Raw genomic sequence first — 27,627 nt, 5'->3', positions numbered from 1 at the left:
GGATTTAAAGGGTACTGTAGACATTGGAAACCATTGAAGAATTTTTGAAGGATGTGAGGGTTACATTGAGCCTTATGGTATATGAATATGTAGAAATGAGCTTGTAGACTATTGAATATAAAATCAGAGAAGAATATGTTTAGAGTGGGACTCCTGGGTGGCTCAGTCAGTTAAGCATCTGACTCTTGATTTCAGCTCACGTCATGATCTCATGGTTTGTGGAATCAAGCTCTGCATTGGGCTCTGCGCTGACAGCACGGAGCCTGTTTGGGATTCACTTTGCCCCTCGCTCGCACACATGCATGCTCTCTCTCTCCTCTTTCTCTCTCTCCAGATAAAGAAAAAAAAGGATCTATTAGAATGAATGGAAAAATCCAGGAGAGTTTTGTTTTTGAGAAAGATGAAATCCAAAGAAATATCCCTTTTTATTGTTTCTGTTCAGCTGTGAAAAGTGCTGCTTAGAATTCACTCCTCAAAACTACATCCATCCTGATGCATTTCTTCTAATGGATAATGGTTTATGTGATGTGATAGAGGTGATAGCTAATGCTGCAGTGATAATCATACTGTAATCTATAAATGTATTAATACATTGTACACCTTAAACTTATACAATGTTATATGTCAATTATATCTCAATTAAAAATCCAGTGGATGGTGGTGATTGGAATGAATTGTTTTAACTGAACTAATGGATTGTGTTGTTTTTTTTTTTTTAATTTTTTTTTAACGTTTATTTATTTTTGAGACAGAGGCAGAGCATGAACAGGGGAGGGGCAGAGAGAGAGGGAGACACAGAATCTGAAACAGGCTCCAGGCTCTGAGCTGTCAGCACAGAGCCCGGCAGGGCTCGAACTCACGGACCGTGAGATCATGACCTGAGCCGAAGTTGGACGCTTAACCGACCAAGCCACCCAGGCGCCCCTAATGGATTGTTTTTTAAGTGCAAGATCTCTACTGCTCTTTTTCCCCCAATAAAAATGCCTTTGTAATGGAAGTGTTTCCAGAAAGTTTTTTAAAATTATTATTCAACAGTGGTTTTCATTACCTTGACTGTATTGAATGTTCTGCTTGCATGTTGGGAATCCTCTCTGATTGACAAAATGGGTGACTTATTTGGCAAAGTCTACTGGGTAAAGTCTGCATGGTGGTTTGTTGTTGGCATTGAACAAACTGGATGAACCAGATGTAGATGTTATCTGTTTAAGCATCTAGACAATGTCTTTCATTGAGTAACTATTCATTAAATAATCAGATTTCTCAGAGAGAATTGAGAAGAACATGTAATATGTTTGAGCATATTGGTCTCTTAAATAATAAGTGTTATTATATAAGAACTATCAGGTTTTCGTGGTTTACTTCAAAGCTCTATGAAATATAGCAGTAACATAGAAATTTGGTTCTTTGGAAAAACTGACAGCTTCACAAAACTACTTTGTATTAATCGCTATAGTTTTTATGGGTAATTACTAATAGGATCAGTTGGTTATTGCTTCTTTTTAAACTTGTTATATTTTTATTTTGAAATAATTTCAGACTTCTAGAAAAGTTGGAGTAAAATTTTAAGAGACAAAACAGATTAACATTAGGGAAGGGAAACAAAAGTAATATAAAAACAGGGAGGGGGACAAAACAGAAGAGAATCCTAAATATGGAGAACAAACAGGGTTATGGGAGGGGTTGTGGGAGGGGGGATGGGCTAAATGGGTAAGGGGCACTAAGGAATCTACTTCTGCAATCATTGTTGCACTATATGCTAACTAATTTGGATGTAAATTTTAAAAAATAAAAAAACCAAGTTATAAAAAAAATTGTACAAAGAATAATACCTTTAACTTAGATGCCTCAAATGTTAATATTTTACAAAACTTCAACATTATCTATTTTTTTCCTGAAATTTTGAGTAAGTTGGAGACCTCCTTAAAAACATCAGTGTTTACTTCCTAAAAACAAAAACCTTCTAATTTATAACCACATTTATTAAAAAAAGAAAACACTGATACAATACTGTTTTGTGGTCCTTAGGGCTTATCCCAATTTTCCCAGTTGCCCTACTAATGTGTTATGTAGTAAGAAGGGAAAAAAAATGTTTCAATTCTAATCTGGAATCCTACCTTGTTTGAATTTTCATGTTTCTTTATTCGTCTTTAATCTGGACCACTATTACAGCCTATCTTTCATGTTCTTGACCTTTTTACTGGCTGGTCAGTCCATATAATATTCCTCATTTTGAATTTGTCTAATGTTTCCTCATGATTAGACTGAAGTTCAGCTTTTTTTTTTTTAATTTTTCAATGTTTATTTTTTGAGAGACCGAGTATGAGTGGGGGAGGAGCAGAGAGAGAGGGAGACAGAATCTGAAGCAGGCTCCAGGCTCTGAGCTGTCAGCACAGAGCCTGGACGCGGGGCACGAACCCACAAACCCACAAACCGGGAGATCAGGACTTGAGCCTAAGTCGGACACTCAACCGACTGAGCCACCCAGGTGCCCCAGAAGGTCTGTATTTTTGTTAGAGATATGACAGAAAATTTTTTTGCACCAGTGTATTATATCAGGAAGCACATGATATGTCCCATTTCTGGTGATATTACTTTTGATTATTTAAAGTATCTTGTTTGTAAGGGCACCTGGGTGGCTCAGTCAGTTAAGTATCTGACTCCTGATTTTGGCTCAGATCTCATGGTTCCCCTCCCCTGCTCATGAGTGCTGGCTCTCTCTCTGGGTCTCAAACTTAGAAAAGAATAAAGTAACTTGTCTTAAAGTTACTGCATTTCATTTTGACATTAAATATCTTGTGGGAAATACTTTGCTTACTATACAAAATGTTTTTTAGAGCAAGCCGGAGTGGGAAAGGGCAGAGGGAGGGGTAGAGAGAATTTTTTTCTTTTTTTTTTTTTCTTTTTGATAGAGAGAGAGAATCTTAAGCAGGCCCCCTGCTCAGCATGGAGCTCAAAGCAGGGCTTGGTTCCATGACCTTACGATCATGACCTAAGCAGAAATTAAGACTTGGTCACTCAACCAACTGGGCCACCCCATGGGGCCCCTAAAATGTTTTTTTTTAATGGTACATTTACTCAGTAGCTTTTTCTAGTGCTTGAAATGATTATTACTACAGTGATTTCCAAGTAGGAAATTCCTCATTTATTCTATATTCATTAGTTGGAATTCTGCAAAGAAGAACTTTCTTTTCTCCATTTATTCATTTGCAGCAGTACAGATTCATGGTTTATCGTTCTGTGGATTATGATCTCTTACTGTTATTTATTCTGTTCAAATTGTCCCAGATTGGGCCACTCTGAGCTCTTGTGGTCTTTTTGACGTGTTCCCATCATTCTTTGAAGGCTTCTTTACTTTCTGGCACAAGATATCTCAGGCTGACTTTGTTCTGTCTCTGATCCAGTCTTTGTATTAGTCATTTCTCCAAGGAGACCTAGCTCCTTTGAGTTGAGAATGGTGTTTAGAAAACAAAATCTGGATGCCAGTTATGCTCATTGCTGTTGGGATGTCATTACTTATAGATTTTCTAAGCAAACAAAACTGGGAAATATATGCATGTGTGTTTGTGTATACACACAAGTATTCATATACATATATGTACATATTAAAAATGACTTCATGCTGTCATGACTTCCAAATCTAATCCAACATTGCAAGGTTCATTCTAGTGTTCTCTCTTTCTATATTTTTAAGTCTCTTTTCTAACCTTGAGAAACTTGTCATCCACAGGATATTTACCTATTTGCTCAATTCTAAAATAGGATACTTTTAGAAATGCTAAAATACATAAAATGCAAAACAAGTGTACTGAGACTCAGTATTGATGTAGAGTTCTCTTTGTCTTTAGCTTAAGGATATGTAGTAAAAATACTGTGTTCAAAAATTACTTGAGTTAGTTCCCCTCTCACCTCAGTATGGTTCTATTATTCATTTGAATATCAGTTAGATTGGTTTGTTTCTGGTTTTGTTATTTTTTTGGGGGAGGGTAATGGGGGGTGGTTTCCTCTTCCCTATCCTTGTTGTTTTCATTTTTTAAGGATGTCAAATATTCCCATGATTCTGAAGGTCAGATCAATACAAAAGAGGTGTATGTACTTGGTACACCCTATCCTTTCTATCCTGTTTCCACTCCATTTCACTTGCTGACTACAGGTAACCAATCTGACAAGTTTCAGGTTTATTCATCTTATTTCCCATTTTTACCCAGCTGTCAACAGTAACATACATTAGATTTTTTTATTGTGTTTTTTTTAACCTAACCATATATCCTGGAAATCCTATCCATTTACAGATCTTCCTCATTATTTTTTAACGTTTTTTTTTTATTTTTATTTTTGAGACCGAGAGAGACAGAGCATGAACGGGGGAGGGGCAGAGAGAGAGGGAGACACAGAATTGGAAGCAGGCTCCAGGCTCTGAGCCATCAGCCCAGAGCCTGATGCGGGGCTCGAACCCACGGACCGTGAGATCGTGACCTGAGTCGAAGTCGGATGCTTAACCGACTAAGCCACCCAGGCGCCCCTTCCTCATTATTTTTTATGGCTGCATTGTACCTTGTGTGGATATATCATAATTTATTCATTTACTTTCCTGTGTATCGGGGTTTAGATTGCTTCTAAGCAAACAAAACTAGGAACTATATACATGTATATTTGTGTATACACACATGTATTCATATACATATATGTACATGTTAAAAATAATGACTTCATTATGTCATGGCTTCCAATTCTAATCCAACACTGCAGGATTCATTCTAGTATTCTCTCTTTCCATATTTTGAAGTCTCTTTCTAACCTCGAGAAGAATGTTGCACAGGAAAAAACTGATGCAAAGAATAACCCTGTGCATGTCTTCAGATTAATATAATTTTTATTTTATTGAAGCAACTTAATCCAAGTTTTCTCCAAGTTTGGAGAGAATTTTGGAGTTAAGTATGTGTCAACTTGTTTTCTTCAGAAGTATCCTCAGTGTATAAAATCGTTAAATTCTCCTACCTTTAAACACAGCAACATATCATATTGGGGCTATCCACCATGAAATTTCAGTAACTTAATTCATGTTTAATGTGTGGTCAAAAGAGCCCTATGCTTCCTGGCTTTTTATTATCTTGGGTAATCTGAGTAGCTTCTAACGAGAAGTTCTAAAAGAATTTGGGTAACTGGTTTTACAGCCGTAATTGAGACACAGTCCTACATAACTCCTTCCATCGACCGCTTCCTCCTCCCTGTATAGGATACAGGCCTTAAAGACCACTTGCAGGGCCATGTGCCTTTCCAAATTAAAAGTTTTTTAAAATATCGATAGTCTCCTAAACAATGCATTTTCTAAACACTTAGTTATGAATATCTATCTGTGGCTGTAACACAATGTCCTATTAAATGGAACCACATATATTGTGGATTTACAGATAAAAAATATTTATAGGACTGCTCTGCGACACCTTTAATATTGCCACTTTTCTGTTCAACTGTCACCACCTAAGAGGAAGCCAATCTTAATTTTATTTGTACATCCTTTCTCTTAAGTGTTTGCATTCTGCTGGTTTCTTAACTTTTAATCTAAAATCAAAGCATATCATTTTAGTTCAGATGCCATGTGTTGTGTTTTATCTGATCCTCATGCACTTGAACTCAGGTTTCCTTGACAAAGACTCTGTTGTTTGTGGGTTGATTGACTTTAACTAGAAGCTGGTGTTTTCTAAGCTTCGTTTTTAGAATGGGCTCTGGGGGCAATGTGGTGTGTTCCTCAGGGATGCTTAAGTACTAGGATTTTTTTTTTTCTATTCTGAATTTTCTGCATTTGATTAAAGTGATATAATTTTGTTCCTCTGCACTAATGTTGAAGAGAATCTCTTCTCACTATTTCTGAAGAGTAAATTACTAAACAGTAATATGAGTGCTAAGCCTCTGATAACTTGATGATGGAGTCATTTCATTATAAGGAGTCAGTCTACCTCCCTTATTTCCTCTCTCCATCTTTCTCTGCTTCTCATTGTAGTTATGCTCATTATACACAAATACAGCTTCATGAAAAGCATGTCCCCATTCATTACCCTTCTCTAGGCACAACTACTGTTATTTTATATCAATTTCTGATTCTTTGTATGGGTTTACATCCTTGCACACACAAACTGTCATACACATTTGGGAGCTTGGGAATGAAGATGAAGTGTTTCTTCTCCCCAAAGGCCAAGGTGGGAACTTGAAGAAAACCACTTTGAAATTGAGTTGCTATGGACAGAAAGGGGAGAGCCTTTTCCTGCCGGTGTGGGAAATCTGCTTAGGTGGTACACAGCTGCTTTCCCTGTGTGCTGCCTAAAGGAGAGAAAGGAGATAGAGATGGAACTTCCTCTAGAAGGCGCTGGAGACAGAACCTGTGTGTTGGATTACAGGATGGGTGAGGTTAGGGGCTATGGTCTTGACAGAACCTTTGTACATGGTAAGGATGGGGCTGGCTAACTCTTGGACTGGAGGATACAGTGTGAATGCAGTGTTAGCTGGAAAATGTGGTGTGATCTGTAAAGGGAGCACCCAAGCGAAGGGAAGTTGGCATGGGTATTAACCCCTCCACAACAGAGTGCTTTTTGATGATAGTGATGAAGTCATCACTTTTCTTCCCAAGGCCATTAAGGCCAACCAGGGAAAGGGCTAGAACCCTGCCCTTTAAGTGGAAGATATAGCTCTTTTCTCTGAGGAGAAAAAGAGGACTTAATGGATCCAAACTCTGTGTACTCCAAGCTGTTGCAGAATTAGATTTTTCCTGCTTATGTGTGGGGAGGGGAGGAATGACTTTGCATTCAATTCAATTTGATGTTTTAAAGTAAAAAGAACTCGGCTTCATATCTGAAAGAACTATAATAAATTTTGACCGACTTTCATTTATGGACTATGTTCAATACCTAGAGAGTTGATACTTGACTAGAAAGTGAAAACTCAGGATAGCAGAAGGGGCAGGTTTGGGGAGAAAAAGTTTATTTACATATCTCAGTGAGTCAGACTGTCTCAGTACATTGGTTAATGATTTGTTTGGCAAAGAGATACAATTGATTAGCCTTTCAAATATATAAAACATTGTCATAAAATTGTTTAAAATGATTGAGACAAAACTTTAGTGATTTTTCCCTTTATTATTTAATGTTGCACTAAATTTGGCTTATCTGGAATACATATCTTGTTAAATTAGACTGTTTGCTCCTGGAAACTAGGAGCCTTATTTTCTAACAAGCCAAGTAAAAGCTATGTATGTTACAGCTTGTTAGTTGAAAGGTGCTGCGTTTTAGCAATATATTCTGAACTAATAGCAAACATCTATACTAGATGTGAAGCACTGAGGTAGAGTCTGGGCACATCAAAATATACAGGAGGTGATATTTGCCTTTGAAGAACTTTTCTTCTACTGGGAGAGACAGACAGCTGGGTAGTTTCATCATAATGTAACAAATATAGTAATAGAAGATACTCTAGCATGTCTCAGGGGCATATTACAGTGACCCTTTAACCCTTCAAAGTGGTTAAAGAATATCAGAGGCAGCTTCCTGGAGGGGATTGCATATTCCTTTTTAAGTTAGGAAACGGTGTCATTTACTTATCATTATTTCTTATGTTCTATATACTACAGACATCATAATTGTTGAATGACTAAATAAATGAAATAGAGCCATATAAGAGCCTTGAATTAGGCATATTAAGTAACTAGAAAAATAAGGTCAAATAGGGGTGAGGTATTCTAGGGATTAATGGTGAAGAGTGAAAACAGAAGCCCAAGAATTTAGGGCTGGTGTTTTGTGGAGGGATGAAATCTAGCTTGGAGATAAGACTGGGTGGGCTTGGTTTTGGAGTAATGGAGACTATAGTGAACTTTTAAACAAGGGAAGTGGTAATACTTATATTGAATTCTTAAATCCCTCTTGAAGCGTAGTTAAAGGAAAGATCAGATGGAAGGGAGAGTTGGAAGCATGAAAGTGTGTAGACGTGTGGAAAGCCCAAGTTCTGCAGTGAGAAATATGGTCATAAAAATGCGGGAGAGAGACTGAAGGGGACATTGGAGAGTGAAGATTTTAGGTGTTGGCAACTAGCTTCTGGAAAAGTTATTGGTTTCTTATAAAAAATGAGAGAGAGCCCCAGCAGGCATAAACCCTTGTCCCTTGCCTGGAGTGCCATGCAATCAATGCCTCCTATTGCCTCCTTGAAGAAAAGTGGGGTCCTGAAAGAATGGTAGGCAACGAGTAATGTCTGACACCTGGTAAGGTAAGTTACCTATTAGTCTTCCTATCACTAGTACTAAAAGGCACCGAAATCTATTCTTTTAAAGAACATCTTGAGAAGAACATTACATACCAATAGGGGATTACTATATTTGCAAGGAAAAAACAATGTGGCTGTCATATCCTTAACATGCACTCCATTGGCAAGTGCTTTAGCACTTCCTAAGACTGATATTGTCATTATCACAGAGAATAACAAAAAAGTTAATAAAAGGAGGTGCTTGTGGTCTTTCTCACCAGCTTGATTTGAATGAACAGTGTGAAAAATAGAAACTCTCAAAGGGAAGTTTAACAGTAGCACATGACCATGTGACTCCAGTGTGGCTCAGACCCAAAGGTTGGGGAAGCCCACAGAAGGAAAAGGCTACCATGGAGTGTGGGTCAGCTTTGCAGAAGATCCAATAAAAATAAAAGTTGGGAAGGGTAGTATTTTATTAGTAACAAGACTCAGTGCCAGGTAGCTCACTATAACATTGTGAGTTGTATTCCTTTTGTTAGGCTTGAAAATATTAGTGACTATGAGGTTCACTGACCAGAAATAATAAATCTTGTATTAAGTTGATCCTTCTGTTGTATTTATATTTAAAATAACCTATATTGCATTGGCTACACTTATTTAAGTGTATATACCACCATACATCAGTTTTCAAAACTATTTTAAACATATATGCATTAAGATGTGCAATTCTTGGGCTGGCATGAAGTCTGTTTTTTTAAAGTAGGAATTGTTAAATATAAAAGCCAAGTTCTCTAATCGATCGTGAAGGCATGAAATTCAGGGTGCTGGTGGTTTTAGATTCTTCATGTTTTACGGGAAAAAAATCTTCACATTTGGTGATACATGAATTTATTTTTAATGCTTTATCTGGATTTTCTATCATTTCCCTACCCCCTTTCCCATTCTCATTTAAGACTTTGAGACGTCTTGGCAAAGAGGAACAAAGAGATTTAATTCTTACTGAATATGAAACTCCTCAGGCCTGGATAATATCCGTATTTTTGCGAAGTCTGGAAAGTTATAAGTTTCAGCCAACACTGGAACAGCTTGAGAAACTGTTGAAATCATACATGTATTGTTTTGTCTCTTGTGTAGGAAAGTACTTCTGTGTGGCCTGGTTTTGTTTGATGTGGTCCTAGTTAATTTGGTTGGCCGCTTGAGGTCTCTAATGTTGACCTAAGGGAAATTTGGGAAATATTGGTTAATATGCCACAGTGTGAGAAGGATTTATAACAAATGCCATGTATCATTAATATAGGCATTCTTTCCTTGTAAACTCAATATTTGATATAAGAATGTATCATGACAGGGGTGTTTGGGTGGCTCTGTAGGTTACGAGTCCAATTCTTGATTTCAGCTCAGGTCATGATCTCCTGGTTGGTGTGGTGGAGCCCTATGTGGGGCATTGCCCTGAGAGCGAGGGGCCTGCTTGGGATTCTCTCTCTGCCCTTACCCTACTTGTGCACGAGCTCTCTCTCATAAACTTAAAAAATGCATCACAGTAACTTAGAAGGCTGATGCCCTCATTTCCCCCTCAAGGAAAATAAAAGAGCTCATTTACCACCCCAAAAGAGTCTCATCATGAAATAAGGCTGAACTGTGTGTTGGTCTTGAGACTCTCGTTTTCTGCTAATATTGAAGTGAAGTGTAAGTGAAGTCCCCTTTTATTAAGAAAATACAAGTATGAATTCAGGCTATAACTTTATCCACAATGCAGTAAATACAAACATTATAGCAAATTATATTTTGTTTTCCTCTACGTCAAAAAAATGAAGTTTTCTTCAATTGCTGAATGAAGCAAGATACTTTAGAATTAGCCCTCAGATTCTAAAGGCTTTTTTGTTACTTTTATAATTGGTAGCAATTAGAAAATATCTGGACTTACATTGTAGTATTTTAACATTCGGCTACATATTTCTCTCTAAATTTGTAAATGCTGTGTAATGGAATCGTTAGTTTGAAATTTCTTCTAACTTCATTATATAAAATAGAATTTCCTAAGTATGGATAAATCATTCATTACAAATATAAGAATAAGCAGATTTTTTTGTCTTAATATTTTGTTTTTAATCAAAATTATACACAAGATACGGTTTGGAGTCCAATAATTCGACCAGGCTTCTTTTGAAAAACTGTCCTTGTCCCAATGCCCTCCTGCCTCCTTTTCCCCAAGTACTTTCAACTCTTTTAATTTTTTATTAAAGTATAGTTGACACATAATGTTATGTTAGTTTCACATGTGGAAGATCGTGATTTGATTCGACAGCGTGACCTGTTACACTGTGCTCACCATAAGTATAGCTACTATCTGTCACTCTGCAACCCTATTACAATACCATTGTCTATATTCCTATACTGTACCTTTATCCCCATGACTTAGTCATTCCATACTTTGAACTCTTCTAGAATCTTGGGTATTTATGTTCATAACTCTTTATAATATGCTTTTATTACTCTTCCTCTACTTTTTAGTTTCAAGCATTATGTATTCAGTTTCCCCTGTGGGAGATAAGGATTTAGCCTACTCTCACTACGTTCCTTCCTCACTGTACACAAGTATGCTACCCCTCCCCATCCTCCCAGTAGAGTTAGAGGATAGTTTTGGAAGGATGAATACCTTGTGTTTCTATTCCTATAACCATGCAAGCACAGCTGAGTTACATAGTGCATATATATTTTTGCATTTCCTACCCTGTGTTACTTGTTTTCTCTGGAGATGGTTTCTATTCTATACAGACATCCTTAATTCAACTATAAACTTTCTTTGGTCTTCCTAAATTTCTTCCTAGAGTGTGAGAAGATAATTGTTTTATTAATTGTAACCTTTGGAAGAAACTTCTTGCAGAGTTTGATCTCCTGCAATCTGGACTGATTGCCCTACCGCCTCCTTCATAGATCTCATCCTGCCATTTTCCTTCACCATCATCTTGGGGATTCCTTTTGTCTCTAACTTGTGTTGGATGCCTTGTTTCCTGGATTCCGTCCATCTTTTTTTTTTTTAATTTTTAATTCTCTGTGGAGCATATTCTTCAGTAACTTAGAAAGAGTACAAAGGATATATATTTTTGAGATCTACCTGTCAGAAAATATCTTTATCCTGCTCTATAGATGACACTTCTAGATGTTTTTGGACACTTCTTGGAGATCTTCTTTAGTCATCTCCTAACTCTCAGATTTCAGCCTCAGGATGGACCTTCCCTTCTAACTCTCTTAATTTCCTCTCCAGTTCTTCTCCTGCACCCAAGTGGGTGGTGGAAGTTAGGAGAATGTGCTTCTCTAGAAGAGTACATTTCCTTTTTTCTGTAGCCTCACCTTCAAAAGTTTTATGGATGCTGACAGTTGGTTTGTGGTTGTCAAAGAGAACTAGAGCTGGACAATAGTTATAGTTGTAAAAGCAGATTGTATTCAGGAATCACTGCAACTGAAGAAAAGAGACTTTGGTATAGAACTGGGTGCAATTCTGAATACAACCAGGAAAGAAATGGAGATTTACAGTCAAGGATTAGGGTAGGGAGAGGGTCATGGGGACAAACTTAGTAAAAGGAAATACTGAGGGTAGGGCGATATTCTTGCTAACTTAAAGGATTATTGATAAAGGTAGGCCAAAGTGATCAGATATTAAGGGTGGAGGATGAGGAATGTGATCAGACGTCAAGAATTGAGGATTCTCTCTAAACTCACTTAGCAGGATTCTTGCCACTATTGGCCTATGCAGGCCCAGCAAGGTCAGGTCCAAGGTCAAGGCCTACTCAAAAAGAAGAGGAACAGGAGCCTGACAAGTGTGGTCAAGGGGAAAATCTTTGTGATTGAAGTTCTTGTTACTTTACCACATGGGTTCAGATTGTAGAGAGTAAAAAATTTCTCAAGGTAGTCCTTGTAATACACTCATGGATGATGTCACTTGGTTTTTTATTTTTAGAATGTGAAATAGTGCTACAGACATCTAAGTAATCTGCTGGGGAGAATAATGTTTTCTTTTTTCTAAGACTAATCATGCTCAGTTATTAGTCACACTGAAGAATTTAAATATGTATGTATATCAGAAAAGAGTGATGTAATTTTATGTCTAAAAACCCACTGTTACCATATAATTGAAGAGGGTACTTAGGCTTCTATTAGGGTTCACAAACTAATTTAGGCCTAGGAATCACAGGTGTAATGGGGCATTTTTCTACAAAGGAAATATGTAACAAACTGGGCATACTAAAGATTGAGCAGTGTAGTTTTAAATTAGCTTACTAATTTATAAGCATATACAGATTCTATTTTTGGCTATCAACATTGATCTCTACCAGGTAGTAGAAGGCCAAGCCAATGGGAAAAACTTAGGGCAAGCTCTTGAGCTTACCTGAGCATACAGACAATAGGAACAGGCAGATGAATTTATGTTCACAGTGGCGGAAAAATATAAGGATAAAGGCAAAAAAAAAAAACAACAAAAACAAAACAAAAAACAAACAAAAAAAGGTGAATAAGTGTGGGATATGAAGTTTCTAGTTTATATTGAAGTTATTAGTATTGAGGGTTTACAAGATCCCTGAGAATTTTGAAGTTTTAAATCATCAGGAAATGACTTTTGAAATTAGGTAGAGAGCATTCTCTTATCTTTAAACAAATGAATAGCATACCCATTCCTTGTTATGGACTGATAATCCCTACCAAAGACCTATCATGAAATTGGAGAAGATACAAGAAAGATTATAAAAAGGTCAATATACATAGTACCTATCCATGGGGAGTAAAGAAGAACAATAGGAATCTATAGACACAAGTGTTGGGAAGAGATATGGCCATGTTTTTTTGATGGCACAGATATGAATAGTATCGATGGTAAGAACACTACTTTATTCCAAGATGGGGTGAGCAGTGGCACTATAAAATATCACCTTACCCAACTAGTTATAAACTTATGGAACTGATTACTCTAAGAGGAAGTAGGGGTGGAAAATATAAATAACCTCAAAAATGATTTAACTAAATTTGTGGATTACAGATTCATAATGGGTTATTACAGGGAACTAGGATGTTTTGGGTACACTCCTAACCTTTGAGGTTGACATCAAAGAACAGCCATTCTCCCCACAGCATGTCCCCTGGTGCCATCATCAGAATCCTGGACAGGAAGGATCATGATTCTGATCCAATGTGGCAAGACCCATTAGACTCTGATCAGTGCCAGATCTGTGTGGGTTGTAAATTTAGGGTAAATTCTAATATCAGAGTGGTAAATTTCAATGAATGAAAACTTGAAAACCTTAACTTTAAACTGCCTAATTTTTGTTTGTTCTCCATTATTTAGTGTACTCCTAAAGTTTATTTTTCAATTCTTTGGAAGATCTTTTTATTATGTAGCCTGTACTTGACTATGATTGTACTTTATGACCTAGTAATTTCCCATACTGTAGATTGAATATGATCAACTAATAACCCTGGGAAATACATCTTCTACCCTTTCTCTTGCACATCAACACATTTTCAATTTGCAGTTTAAGATTGAGAGAATAAAATAGATTCTACTTCATTTTTGACTTTTGGCTTTCCTGATAGACATATCTATAAGATTCCCCTTTGAATCAATTTTAATCTATGTGTAGGGATGCACAAGGATAATTTTAGTGTTTTCAGGTACAGAGATTTATTTTCCTTAATACTTTTTTTGGTGGGAGGAGGGGGGTATTACATTCAGAACCTTGATCTGAATGCCTTAAAGCAATGTGCAGAATCAACCAGGGACCGTGTTTTAAAATGATTTCAGTTCACCAGGTGTGGAGTGAGGCCTGAGATTCTGCCTCCAGGTGATGCTGCTGCTACAGGGCTGAGAACCACATTTTGCAAACAAGGCTTTCAAGTGTTACTTGCTCATATAGCTCTGCAGTTTTCAAAACCAATCTCGGTCTCAGCTGTCTCTCAAAATATGTTTTTGGAAAGTTTAAGGAATACTTAAATAATTTGAATGGACAAGATCCAAATGCTCTATTTAGATGTTGAGCTAATCTAGAAATACTTTTTTTTTTTTTTTGCCTATTGTGAATTCTTCCATCTCTCTTCCTTTTCTATTTGCATTCTGTATTGAAAATTGTGACCAAATGACACAAATGTTTCTTGATTCTATTAAACTTAAGCACACACACATGCACACACTTTCAGTTCTGTGTATTTTGCCTAATTATTGGCAATAAACTTGGTAAAGGGATCTAAGGCTTACAAATGTTCTACTTGGAGGAAATCGTAATTAAGGCTATTAAGGCCTTTGGGTTTCTGTGTGTATTTTAAGCAAATTAGGATTTTATGTGTCTTTTAAAGAGACAGTAACTCTTCCCTGTCCAATTAGTTCCTCTTCATGGCTGAGCATGCGCATTCAGTGCATGTTGTTGAAAGGGCATGTGTCCTCCTTTGTTCTTTGATGTAAATCATTGGTGTAAATGAAGGATTTGTTTTTTCTGCATTCCATATGTGAAACTCTGGATAACTAAAAGTAAAACCTAAGAAATGAAGAGAAGGGGTCCATTGTAATTTGGTACCAAAATTATTTTTAAAAACCAAATTATTCTTTAAATAATTTTTAAAGCATTTTAAGGCAGAATAATTGCTGTTACCTTTTATTTTCAAAATGGCATTGTTCCTATTAAAAAAGTATGTTCATTGCAAGACATTTATGAAGTACTGCAGAGTATAAAGAAGATTGATTCATTTTACCTCTTTGCATTAACTATGTTAACATTTTTGTGTCTATTTTTTTCTTTTTTTTAAATTAAATACCACTATAGTTACATACAGTGTTATATTAGTTGCAGGTGTACAGTATAGTGATTCAACTATTCCATGAACCACCCAGTGCTCATCAAAACGAGTACAAAGTTATTTTGCCTATTTTACCCATCCCCTACCCATCTCCCCTCTGGTAGCCATCAGTTTGTTTTCTACAGTTAAGAGCTTGTTTCTTGGCTTGTTTCTCTTTTTTTTCCTTTATCATCTTTTTTTTCTGTTGCTTATATTCTACATGTGAGTGAAATCATGTGGTATTTGTCTGTCTTTGACTTATTTCACTTAGAATTGTATTCTCCAGCTCCAGTCATGTCATAGCAAATGTTGGGGTGCCTGGGTGGCTCATTTGGTTAAGCGTCCAACTTTGGCTCAGGTCATGATCTCACGATTCTTGAGTTCGAGCCCTGCATTGGGCTCTGTGCTAACAGCTCAGAGCCTGGAGCCAACTTCAGATTCTGTGTTTCCCTCTCCCTCTCCCTCTCCCTCTACCCCTCCCCTGATTGTGCTCTGTCGCTCTCACTCTCAAAAATAAATAATAAAACATTTAAAATTTTTTTTGTTTTTTTTTTGTTTTTTTTTTTGGGGGGGGGAACTCCACATTGTAAAATTCATTACCCGCAATTATTATATCACCACAAAAAATAGGAATTTTAACAAAGTTTGACATTCAAAAAGTGAAAATAAAAAAGTACATGATTTATAAATACATAAATATCCGTGCACACTTTTAGAATGATGGCTACTGGAAGCACAAGACCTTTTAAAATTCCAATCTAGACAAGACTGTCATTCCAACTGTCTCTTTCCTACATGTTGGAAATATCAGGAATCTTAAGAGAGCTGCTGTGGTCAGTGTCACATTCATCCCAGCCTCCTTCCTAAGCCTGTTGCTGATATTGAAAATGTGATGAATCTTTTGCCTTAGCTTTGATGCTTTTTCATTAATTCACTTCTGGTAGTAAACTGTGGCAGGTCTTCCACTTCAAATCCAGCAGCCATTTCCATCACTTTGTCTAAAAGGTCTTTGTTGTAACTGCAACCCAGAAAGAGGTCGTTGGCCTTACACCATGGAGAGGGACAGAAGCTGGGCCAAGCAGCCACCGCCATTGGGTGAGTCGCAGTAGTCAGGCAAATGGCACAGGATGAATTCCATGTGAACCTTCAATTTCTTCTCACTCTTCGAGTGGGAGTAGAACTGTTCTTAGTTGGCTGCCTGCCACACCCCCAAAACCAGCTCTTCCACCACAGCAGCCACCTCACTACCCAACATGGAGCCCTCTGCCACTGAAGCCTGTACCCCTACAGTCTTTGTTTTAAGGTCTCCTTTGTCTGATATTAAGTATTGCTACCCTGGCTTTCTTTTCACTCCTATTTGCATGATGGAGGTTTCTCCATCCCCTCACTTTCAATCTGCAGGTGTCTTCAGGTCTAAAATAAGTATCTTATAGGCAGCATATAGATGGGTCTTGTATTTTTACTCATTCTATCATCTTTTGTCTTTCGATTGGAGCGTTTAGTCCATTTACATTCAAAGTAGTTATTAATAGGTATTATTTATTGCCATTTTGTTTCTTGTTTCATGATTGTTTTTGTAGTTCTTCTCTGTTTCTTGTTCTCTTCTCTGTGGGCTTTCTTTAGTGATGTATTTGGATTCCTTTCTCTTCATTTTTTGCATATCATTGTTTTTTGATTTGTGGTTATCATTAGGCTTGTATATAACACCTGCATGTTGCAGTCTAGATTAAGTTGATGGTCGCTCAAGTTTGAACCCATTCTTTACTTCTTTCCACTCCACATTTTAGGTTTATGGTGTCATACCCTTACATCCTTTAATTTTGTGAATCCCTTGACTGATTTTTAGAGATCTACTTATTTTTACTGCTTTTGTGCTTCCCACTTTGCTTACTTTTATTGTCTTTTCCTTTCCATTCAGAGTCTCCTTTGACATTTCATGTAAGGTTGGTTTAGTGGTCATGAACTCTTTTAGCTTTTGTTTGAGAAACTCTTTATCTCTCCTTCTATCCTGAATGATAGCTTTACTGTATAGAATATTCTTTGCTGCACCTATTTCCTATTCAGCACTTTGTATGTATCATGCGACTCCGTTCTGGGTTAGAAAGTTTCTGCTGAAAAATCCCCTGATAGCCTTATGGAATTTCCCATGTACATAATTATCTTCTTTTGTCCCGCCTGCTGTTTTTAATATTTTGTCTTTATTACTATATTTTGCCATTTTAATTATAATATATCTTGATGTGGATCTGGTTTTGTTGATTTTGTTGGGCGTTCTCTGTGTCTCCTGGATCTGGATATTTGTTTCCTTCCCTAGATTAGGAAAAGTTTTCAGCTATTATTTCTTCAAATAAATTTTTTGCCCCCTTTTCTCTCCCTTCTCCAGCTCCTATAATGCAAATGTTATTACATTAGTTGGAGTCACTGAGTTCCCTAAGTCTCTTCTTGTTTTGCCTTTTTTTTTCTTCTCCTTGCTTAGCTTCATTACTCTGTCTTCTAGGTTATTAATTTGTTTTTTTGCTCCTTCCAGCCTGCTGTTCATTCCATTATGCCTGGTTCTCATTTTATAGATTGATCCCTTTATCTCTGTGTTATTCCTTATTTCTGTGTTAAGGGTCTCACTCATGTCTTCTAATCTTCTCTTAAGTCCACTGAGTATCTTTATGACAATTACTTTAAATTCTCTATCAAGCATGTTACATATTTCTGTTTCACTTAGGTCTCCGGCTATGGCCTTGTCCTAATCTTTCATTTGGGACAAATTTCTCTCTTATTTTATCTGAGTGTCTGTTCCTGTGTTAGGAAAATCAGCTATGTCTCCTGGTCTTGAGGGTAATGGTCTTCTGAAGAAGAGGTTCTTTAGGACCCGCAGTGTAGTGTCCCCTGTTCCCAGGGTCTAGCATTTGAGGAGTATCTGCAATGTATGCTGTGTACACTCTGCTCTTTTGTCCTGGCCACTCTACCCTTCAGGCCACTTGTCTGTAGCGGCTTTCCTTGTCTGTTGTGGGCAGTGTTTGGTCCCTGGCCTGAATGTGGTAAGTTTTAATGAGGTATACTCTGGTCTGCTTGTGAAATAAAGGCATACTTCCCCCTTTGGAATTAATAAGTAATCTCCTAGGCAATATTTTTTCCCAATAAACTTTCACCTAATGGTGTTAGGATGGTGATGATCCCTGCCTTAATAAAATTATTGTATTAATGAGGGCAAAATGGTTAATCTAATTATGTGGCCACAGTCATTCAAATGCAATATTGTAAGATTGTCTACAAGATAACTGGCCTGAGCTCTAAAAGATCTCAATGTCTAGAAGGACAAAGAATAATGGATGAAGTATTCCTAATTAAAAGGACCCAGGAAACAAACCAAATGCAGTACACATTTGATTGGTTTCTGGATATATGGGAAAAACAGGACAATTTTGGAATAGTTGAGGAAATGTGAATATACACAGCATATTAGTAATATTTTACCCATGTTAAATTGCTGAGGTCCTGCAATGGTATTGTGATTACATAAGACAATGTTCTTATTCTCAGAAGGAGTATGCTAAATTTCACCTGAAGTATTGTGATGTCCTTACTTTCAAATAGTTTATCAAAACTATGTGTGTGCATTTCCATGCCTTTACTTCTATTCATAGATCTATGTGTGCATAGGGATATTGATATATAACAGGGAGAGAAAACGGGAATGATACTTTTTTTTAAAATAATGAACCTAGTTTTGATATGACTTATTCTTAGTGACTTAAAAATACCAGGATATCTGTTTATAATAATTGTTCTAAACCAAAAGTGTTTACAACTCTGATGTCCTAAAACCTCATCTAGAATTTGGAGATTTTGAAGTTCAGTTTACTGAAAATCAAATTCTCTTCTTTAAATTCCTGTTTCATTTTTTCAAAAACTAACTTCTCAAAATTAATGAATATAAACATAAAATTCATTAACATCTTGCATATCTTATTTTTCAAAATTTTTTCCTAAGCCATACTTGATTTTCCTTCACTTTGAAGGTCTTTATTTTTAACAATTATAAAAAGGAAAGCAGAAAATAAAAATTTGTCTCTTTCATGTAATGTTACCCATATCTTAATAGTTGGGTTTAACTTTTCCTTTTTGTTAATTTTGCTCTAAAAAAATTCATAAACCTTAAGAAACTTTAACCTCCTTCACATTTCATTTGTGATTATTTTTCTCCTGAGTATATACTGTTGTATATGTTGCTTGAAATGTTTGAATTTATTGGGGAACTTGCTATCAAACCAATTTGATTTCTGTAGAATGTCACTCATTTTTTTCCCCTTTGGGATTATACAAGTGGATTCTTATTCTGAAAATATTCTCTTAACCCCTATTCTAATTTAGAAACATTAACTGCAAATCCAAAACTGTTTCCTTTCAAACTTAAAAAAAATACACATTCCTGAAGTCTTCAATTATATCTAGGGTCACAGTTTCTGTATTCTATTATAAACTCCCCAGTAACATAATAATTTGTGTTCTCAACACATTTTTCCTTGAATCCAAGTTAAGTACTGAGTGGCACCTTTTGTTGATTTTGCTGTTGGCTGAAAGATAGATTGTCAATAAAATAAGCCAAGATTTGTCTGATCTACTAAACATTTTTTTCCTTGCATTCCCCAACACTGTGCATACATCTCATACATACTGTTCTCTCTCTCTTTGAGATATCCTCCTCAAACTTCTGCTTTCTCTTTAATACCCAGCTTCTATTACCACCTATTTCTTAGCTCTTCCAGGATAAATTAAATCTTCATGTTTACCCAAAACACTTGGTGGCATGCACATAAAATAAAATTTAAAAACCATGGTACCTTGTAGTGCTCTCACTGAACAAATCTAGGATAAGTTGAGCATTAAATACAGTAACAGATGACAGTCCACTGAATAAAATCCATGGTTCCCTACTGATAAAAACAGACAAATGAGGGAGAAGGGGAAGCTCCTCCTAACAACTGAATTCCCCCTTATCAATGGAGAAGGAATGATGGAGTTAGAAAATCACCTTTGAGAACCATCAGAGTAATAGTTCATTTAGGCAAGCATAAAAAAGAATACCATAACTATTGTGCATAATTATGATGAGGAACAGGATATTTATACAATCTTACTGTATTTTTTCAAAAATTACTTGTTACAGAGGTGAAAGTAATGACTTCATAGTATAGAAACCTGGAAGATAACATCTTAACTAAGGGATCAAGGTTAATATCATGAGTAATGGAACCAAATTCATTTGTTGCTCCTTGGCATGCACAAGAAAGGACACAACATCACTTCATACATTATCCAAAGAATGTGTGGCCAATCATGAGGGAGTATCAGACAAACCCAAGTAAACATTCTGTAAATAACTGACCTATTCTCTTCCAAAATGCAAGTTCATGAAAGAGGAGGTGTTCCAGATTAAGGAGACTAAAAAAGACAGTCTAATGCAGTGCATAAAGTTGGATGGGATTCTAGTGTAGGAGAAAAATAGATGTAAATGACGTTATTGGAATAATTGAATATGGACTGTGGATTAGAAAATAGTATTATATCAATATGGCTGATGTAAGACAATGTCCTTATTTTTGGAAATATGTAGTGAACACTGAAAAAATGTAGAGATAAAAAAGCATAATGTCTGCCACCACTACTGAAATGGTTTAGAAAAAATAGCACATGCATACGTCTGTATATAATCTGTAAATGTAGGCATATATCCATGTCTATGGCTATCTATACATCTGTGTCTGTAAACACATACATATATAGTTTTGCCACTTTTTGAGAGTGACCAAACACTATTTATAGTTTTTCATTAATAGGCAATTTGTTTTTGTCTTCCAAGGCCTGGAGGAAATGGAGAACTGTGGTCAGAAAGCAGTGGCAAATTGGTCTCCAAATCTGTTTAGAACAGAGGTTTCTCCTGCATCAGAATGTTAGTCCATATCTCCCCACTTTAGCACATCTTAAAAGTCTAGTTTTGGATCATTTGAATGGTGTCCCCAGCCTTTCTAATTACACAGGTATGCTTGCTGTGTTACTTCAAAGGCCCTTTAGCCAGGATAGCATCTGTCTTCAAAGACAGGAGAGTGGCCCATTTGCAGGAAATTGTATGGTTTGGGTAGGTTTTTTTGTTTTTTCTTTGAACTTGTTAAGTAGAGATCCCTATTGAAGAAGTGCTGGCCTTTTGCTGTATGCCCAAACAGTGAAATACTTTCCATTTATAATTCTGAAGATTCTCTTTAACCTCTGCTAGGAGAACCCTGTACCTCAGTTTCTCCCTGTTCTCCTTTCTGTTGTATCAGCAGTGTTACTCTGAAATGTTTTTGTGAATGACATCTTAATTTGGTTGGTTTATGAGACTTAATATATTCCTACTTACGTTAGGAAAGAATTAGTATAGTGCTCTTAGTGACTAATCATCAAAAGGAATTTTGGTTATTTTGCTGCAGCTAAAAACAGAGCAAAGTGCAGGGAGCAAATTAAAAGGCACAGCCTAATTTGAAAAACTCACAGTTTTAATCATGCTAGAATGCATTTTTTCCCCTAGGTGCTATACATATATCTCTTAATGGGGAAAGAAAAAGCATGGCTTTTGTGAGAGCTGGATTCAAATTTGTCACAAACAAACTGTATGACCTTGGAAAGGTTTCTTAAACTCTCTGATCTGTTTATTCACTTTGATAAACAGAAATTATGAGTAATAAGCATTACTTTCAAAAAGTATGAAAGCATGTAGCCTGCAGTTTGTCACGTATTAGGTTCTCCAAAGTTCGTTTTCTTCTCCCCCACCCACCCTTTTTGACTTTCCTCTTTTTCATTGCTTCTTGTTCTGAGTAGACAGAATTTTCTCAGAATAAATATGGTTAAACAGCTAGATTTCAAACTGGGTCTGAGGTAAGGAATGCTGTGAGGCATATCGACAAAGCATTTTAAAATAAACTGTTTATAAATGTTAAATGCAGACAATCGATTTAAAAATTGAAAACTATCTTCTGTAGGTCTGGAGATTTAATAGCGAATCATTCTCACTTCTGTTCAGGTGTGTGTGTGTGTGTGTGTGTGTGTGTGTGTGTGTGTGTGTGTGTGGTTTTAACAAGAGTGACCTACATTGAATGTAATAAAGCTTTTACTTTTTTCCCTTGCTTCACAGTGTAGTCCTTAATAATTGTTGCATAATAATGTTTGTCAGCCCTAAGGGTTTGTTAGTGTGTTTTTCATTAATGCAGCTTAAAAAAATTTTATTATCTTTGAAGAAACCTTTCTCTGGGACAGCATAGCTAGCAGTGTTTATTCTCAATTTTCAGACACAGTGGTATGATCCATGGAAGTTTCCACATCTAAAACACATGGAGTCTTTAATCTGGTTAGTTATGACACAGATTCTTCTTGAGGGCTGTGTTTATGACACCAAATAAGCCATCCAGTTTGCTTTCCATTTATTGTTTTAAAATTAAAAGTGGAATAAGCAGGAGTTACCAAACTAGTTTCTATTCTAGGAAGCAGGTGTACAAGTGGAATAGTTGAATAGCTTGTGCATGATGGGAATATATATTGAATAGACACCATCCCTCCCATCCTCCCCTTTTAAAAACAATTTAATTTTTGTGTAGTCCAAATGGGGGAGATTTTTTTCTACGGGCAATTAGGCAGGTCAGACACTATGGCCCTTACAAAGCATGTAAAGCTATTTTGAAGAAGTGTTAGTGTAAGATGTACTTAAGCACTTTTTGAAATAAAATTCTGGCTCTGCTTGTGAGCAATTTGTTTTTCTCTATTTAAATAATTGGATTATCTTCTTATATAAACATGGAACTGTGCAAGAGTGGTAGTTTCACAATCTTCCTAAATGTATATATTTAGATCTCATGTTGGAGTTACCATTAGCACCAGCAGTCTGTCAACATTTCCATAGGGTTGCTTAAGTATGTTGTGAAAGCCCAAGCCAACCTTGGCAAGGGAAATCTGTGCTACACAGCAATTTCTAGCTATGGCTTATAGGACTGCACACATTCTAACTTTAAGCTTACTTTTAGCACTAGAACAGTTTTATAGAGTAAATTTTTTTCTTTCTCACAGATTCAGGTGAGTGGCTTATTTTATATAACAGAAGATCTGATTTTTTTGTCTCAAAAACATCATGTATCGTTGAAAAAAAATGAGCAATCTCAAGCCATCTTATATTTTTCTCGGATTTCATCAACTAATTAATAGTGTTAGTAGTTGTTGAAGCTGAAGAGCATATGATTCTGGTGGTGGTATTTGCCCTCTTGAGTAGCTTAGTTTTGTGATGAGTGTGTTTTGATCCTTAATTATACACTTTCCCCCTATTATCTGTCAGAATTAATGTCTGGTATAGGGATATGCATTAATATTTTTGTGTCAAAGAGTTTTAGGGGAGGAAAAGGAATAATTCTTATAGGGCTTGGCTTTCAAAATGAATGTTAATTATGGGAAATACTTCATCATTTGGGGAATTGTATATGCTAAATTGAGGGTTTAGGATTTTATTTTTTATAAGAGGCTATATATACATAACTACTTTTTTCCATTTATGTGACTTGTCATTTTACTTAGGGTATTAACGACCATTTTGAAAACATGTTTTTGGAGAATTTTGAAATCCCATTTAATTCTTTTGAATTTTTATGTTCAACCTGAGCTGCTTGCTCCTCAAGTTTGGGCAGACTGTCTTGATTGTTAATGATGTCTGACTTGTTAAGTTAGAAGGAGAATGTATTTCTCATGTTATGGATATGTTTGTTGCGCCCTCAAACAGACCCATGTAAGACTTCATGTTTATTTTACAACTTTGTCTTAGTTCATTATCTTTCCTTGGCCTGCAGTTATTGATTATTCTGGGCTTCTCTATGACATCTTAGCTGTCCCACTTGAAGCATGCATGAGTCACGCCTCATAGAGGTTTTCTGCTTCCCTGTTCCATGTAAAAAAAAAAAAAAAAAAAAAAACCTGCCCAGTGAATCACACTATGGCCACAGTTAACTGTGGTTGTAAATGTACTTCTCAGGTGCCCAACTATGGGGATTATGGCTCAAATGGCACTGGCATGGGCAAATAATGAGCATATAACTGTGCTCATTTTTTTCCTTTTTTGTTTTTCAAGTTATTAGCACTTCACATGTTACAATAAATCCATAACTCCATTTAGCTCTCTCCCCCCATATTTTAAAATCTCTTGGTAGCCTTGAGTTTTTGTACAGTGAGATACATATTTTTGTAAGTGAAGCAAGAGCATCTAATTAAAGACCTTTAATCCTGATGTCATTGAGAATATTCATCTCTAAAGATGATTTCCATGTTGGGGGGGGCTTATAAATTTTTAGAAATAATATTTTCCCAAGGATTACTTCTAGAGATAAAGACCTATTAAGTCATTCATTCATTGTAGGTGAATAAAATGGAATTATAAATTATAAAATAATTAACAAATTTTTAGGTAGCCAATTAATAAGGATTTCTCAAAGCTAGTACTTAGAGAAGTTAAATTTTTATAAGGCTTTTACTTAACAATATTGTTACCTGTTACAGAACTCATGATAAAAGCTGAGAAGAGATAATGAGAAATATGGTTTAACTCTAGAGATTGTAAAATTTTGGAATTCTTGGTGCAAGTTTGTCTTTTATTCTCAATTTTTTTCTAGAATAAATTCATGCTAATCTAGCTCCTCTAAAACGTTAATGGAAATTTGAGAAATTTTTCTCTGTCTAAGCTTTGTTAACATTGTTAGTTTTAACGTCTATTTTCTTTCTGGGGCATGGTGAGTATAATAATCTAGAGCATTAACATTCGTTGTCTTTATATCAAAGATCAAATTGCATGTTCCGTGATGCTATTTCCTATAAATATTTACAACTTAGTGTAAAACTTAGTAAAGTATCCTAAGATAGCAATTTTTCATTTTGCTCAAATCTTTCATAGCTCCTTAACTCATGACCTTGATTACTTAGTTGAGTTTGAGCTTGGGTAGTTCACATGATTAAAGGATTTTTATCCTAATGTTGCCAAGTTCTAGTGGGAGGATCTGTTCCCAACTCAATTTGTATAGGATCCAATAGGCAGGTTTCTTGTTATTGGTGCCAGAGATAGGGTTTTTCTTTTTAAACCTATATCTTGAATTTGGGATTGGGAAGCACAAATATTAGTGATTTCATAAATTTGAATGATGAAGTTAACTGTTTACTTTTAAAAATTTGTTGAAATTGTAATGTTGTACTAGCAAAGATGGAGCAAAGCTAAGAGGCCAACAGCCCATTGTTAAGTCCCATTATTTTAGAGTTAGAAATTTGTACCTTTTGTCAGGAATGGATTCCTTCACTAGGAAGGAATTTAGATTTCTTTTTGCTTGGCAAGGGCTAAATTCTGAAACAGGGGAACACTTTTAAAAAGTGTTAGGAGTATATTAGAAACAGATGGGCATTCAACACCTACATAAAATGCTCAATGGGATAAAATGTGAATAACTGGATTTAATTTAACAAAGGATCAAACTTAAAATACCAGCATTCATAAAAGACCAAACTTACTTTTCAATTTAAGAGGAACACAAATCAAATAACTAGAATTAAGAAAAAGAGGTTATATTTATGCTGTTTTTCTCTCTTTATATACTTGTTAGTAACATAGGTATTTTGACCTGGGTTCTGCCTGATAATTTTTCTTGTTTTATATATATCCACATATTCCTTTCCCTGTCAGGGAGATATGTGTAGACTTGTGTTAATAGTACTGCCTAACACCTTTCTGAAATTTGTTAATGTTTTATGTGATATATTTCATCTTTAGAATTTTGGGTGGGTCTAGACTTAGAAAAAAGTGTTTTGGTTGGAATGATGAAGCTCTGGATCTCAGCAGGCTTTAGTGTTGGAAAAGTTGAAGCTTACAGAGAGAGCAAATAAACATGGTCATCAAAGCTGGGAATTAAGATCTGTTTATTCACCTGCACAGTTGAATTAAACCTCCTAGCAATAGGCAGAGCCATTTAACTTATTAAGATCCTGACCAAATAAATTAGTCCTGTTTAAAGTCTGTTTTTGCCTGGCTTTAGATACGGAGATTGCTGTAGTCACCATATAATGGATGAAGAAATTCTTGTTGAATTAAGTTACTAATTTACAAGATAGAGACCACTAGGATAGTTGACATTGGACAATGGTTCATTCAACTGAAAAGTCTATTTGACGTTTGGGGCATGAAGCTTCAAATTGCAAAAAAAAAAAAAAAGAAAAAAAAAAGAAAAAAAAAAAAGAAAAAAAAGAAAAAAATGTGCTCTTATCCTTCAGTGTTGAGGAGCACTATTAATGGCTAGAGAAAATGGGTGACTGGGAACAGCACTTATGTTGGATATGGCTTACATCACTTTTGCTTTAAGAGAATTCCTCATTTGTGGGGTTATAAAGATAGCAGATATGGATTGAGATAAGTATTCCCTGATTCATTTTCATTAAGTCAGTCAAGGTTCAAGTAAATAAAGCCTTGCTTTTAATGATTTTAAGAATACCTTTAAAAAATGTGGAGCACAATTTGTTGACTCTAAAATCTTCGTGATCCAGATGAAAGTTGGCTTCAGATACATAAAGACAAAACAAAAAGCCTTTAATTTATGTTGGTTCTCTCGGTTCTGTAATTCTCTTTTCTCCATATTTGTTAGTATAGAATGTGATTTATGGTGATAAAGAGCTCTCGGTTTAGCTTTTGAACTAAAAGTATGGTTTCAGCACTTGTTTGCGATGATAGTCTTTTTAAACCATTCTACGTATGTAAATCTTCCAAATTTTGTCTTAATAAGCTAATTGGGAATTTGGACAACCTTGATATAGTTCTTTTCCAAATCTATAGTTAAATTGAAGAGCAGAATGCAGCCAGCAAACTAACCGCAGACATTACAGGGAGTTCTGAACACAGACATGTTACAGGGGGTTCCGAAGTGTGGGGCTCCCTTTGATGCATCTCCAACTAGCAACCTCTGCCCTTGCCTTAGTCTCGTGGTTACTCCTATTTAAGGGTTTGCCTCTCACAAGAGTCATCAATTGCTTCCCCAAATATCATGCCATAGGGTCTTTGTGCTTAAGGTGGGTTATGTTCTTAGCCCTGAAAATAAAAATGAGTTGGGTTCTCCTAGTCACCTCCCCTGTCAAAGCCATTTTGTCCATCATATAGCTGATGAGTACTCCAGTTCTGTTCCTCTCACCCAGATTTCTGCACCATATCCACCCTCTAATTTTTACCCCTTTCTTACACAGAGAGGGTGAGCCAAATCTCAGTTTTTGAAACTTACCTACTCTTTACACCCTGCTCAGGATGCTAATAACCATATCGGAGTAGAATCTCTTCAGAAGACAGCTGGGGAAATTGTAAATAGTATAGGCTTATTTTCATTCAGCTGTACGAAAATGCTTTATAAATCAATATTATCTTGTCAGAGTCAGGTCTAACTGAAATCCTACAATGAGCATAAAAGCAGGAGAATCAACCCAAAACCAGACTTTACGGTAAAATAAAGGTGGATATAGGGTTGGGGCACCATAAATGTCTTAGTGAGAAACAATAAGAGCCTG

At 36.0% G+C, this 27,627-nt stretch overlaps 1 protein-coding gene and 1 pseudogene across 2 annotated transcripts in view; one reads left to right on the top strand and one right to left on the bottom strand.

Moving 5' to 3' along the window:
* Positions 1-27,627, top strand: part of RSPO2 (R-spondin 2) — a 163,528-nt gene that overhangs the window by 46,631 nt on the left and 89,270 nt on the right. The gene's annotated exons all lie outside the window — the stretch shown is intronic.
* LOC102959630 lies at positions 15,949-16,297 on the bottom strand (annotated as a pseudogene).

This window comes from Panthera tigris, chromosome F2, assembly GCF_018350195.1.
Source record: "Panthera tigris isolate Pti1 chromosome F2, P.tigris_Pti1_mat1.1, whole genome shotgun sequence".
Lineage (NCBI taxonomy): Eukaryota > Metazoa > Chordata > Mammalia > Carnivora > Felidae > Panthera > Panthera tigris.
This window is presented reverse-complemented; position numbering and strand designations above follow the sequence as displayed.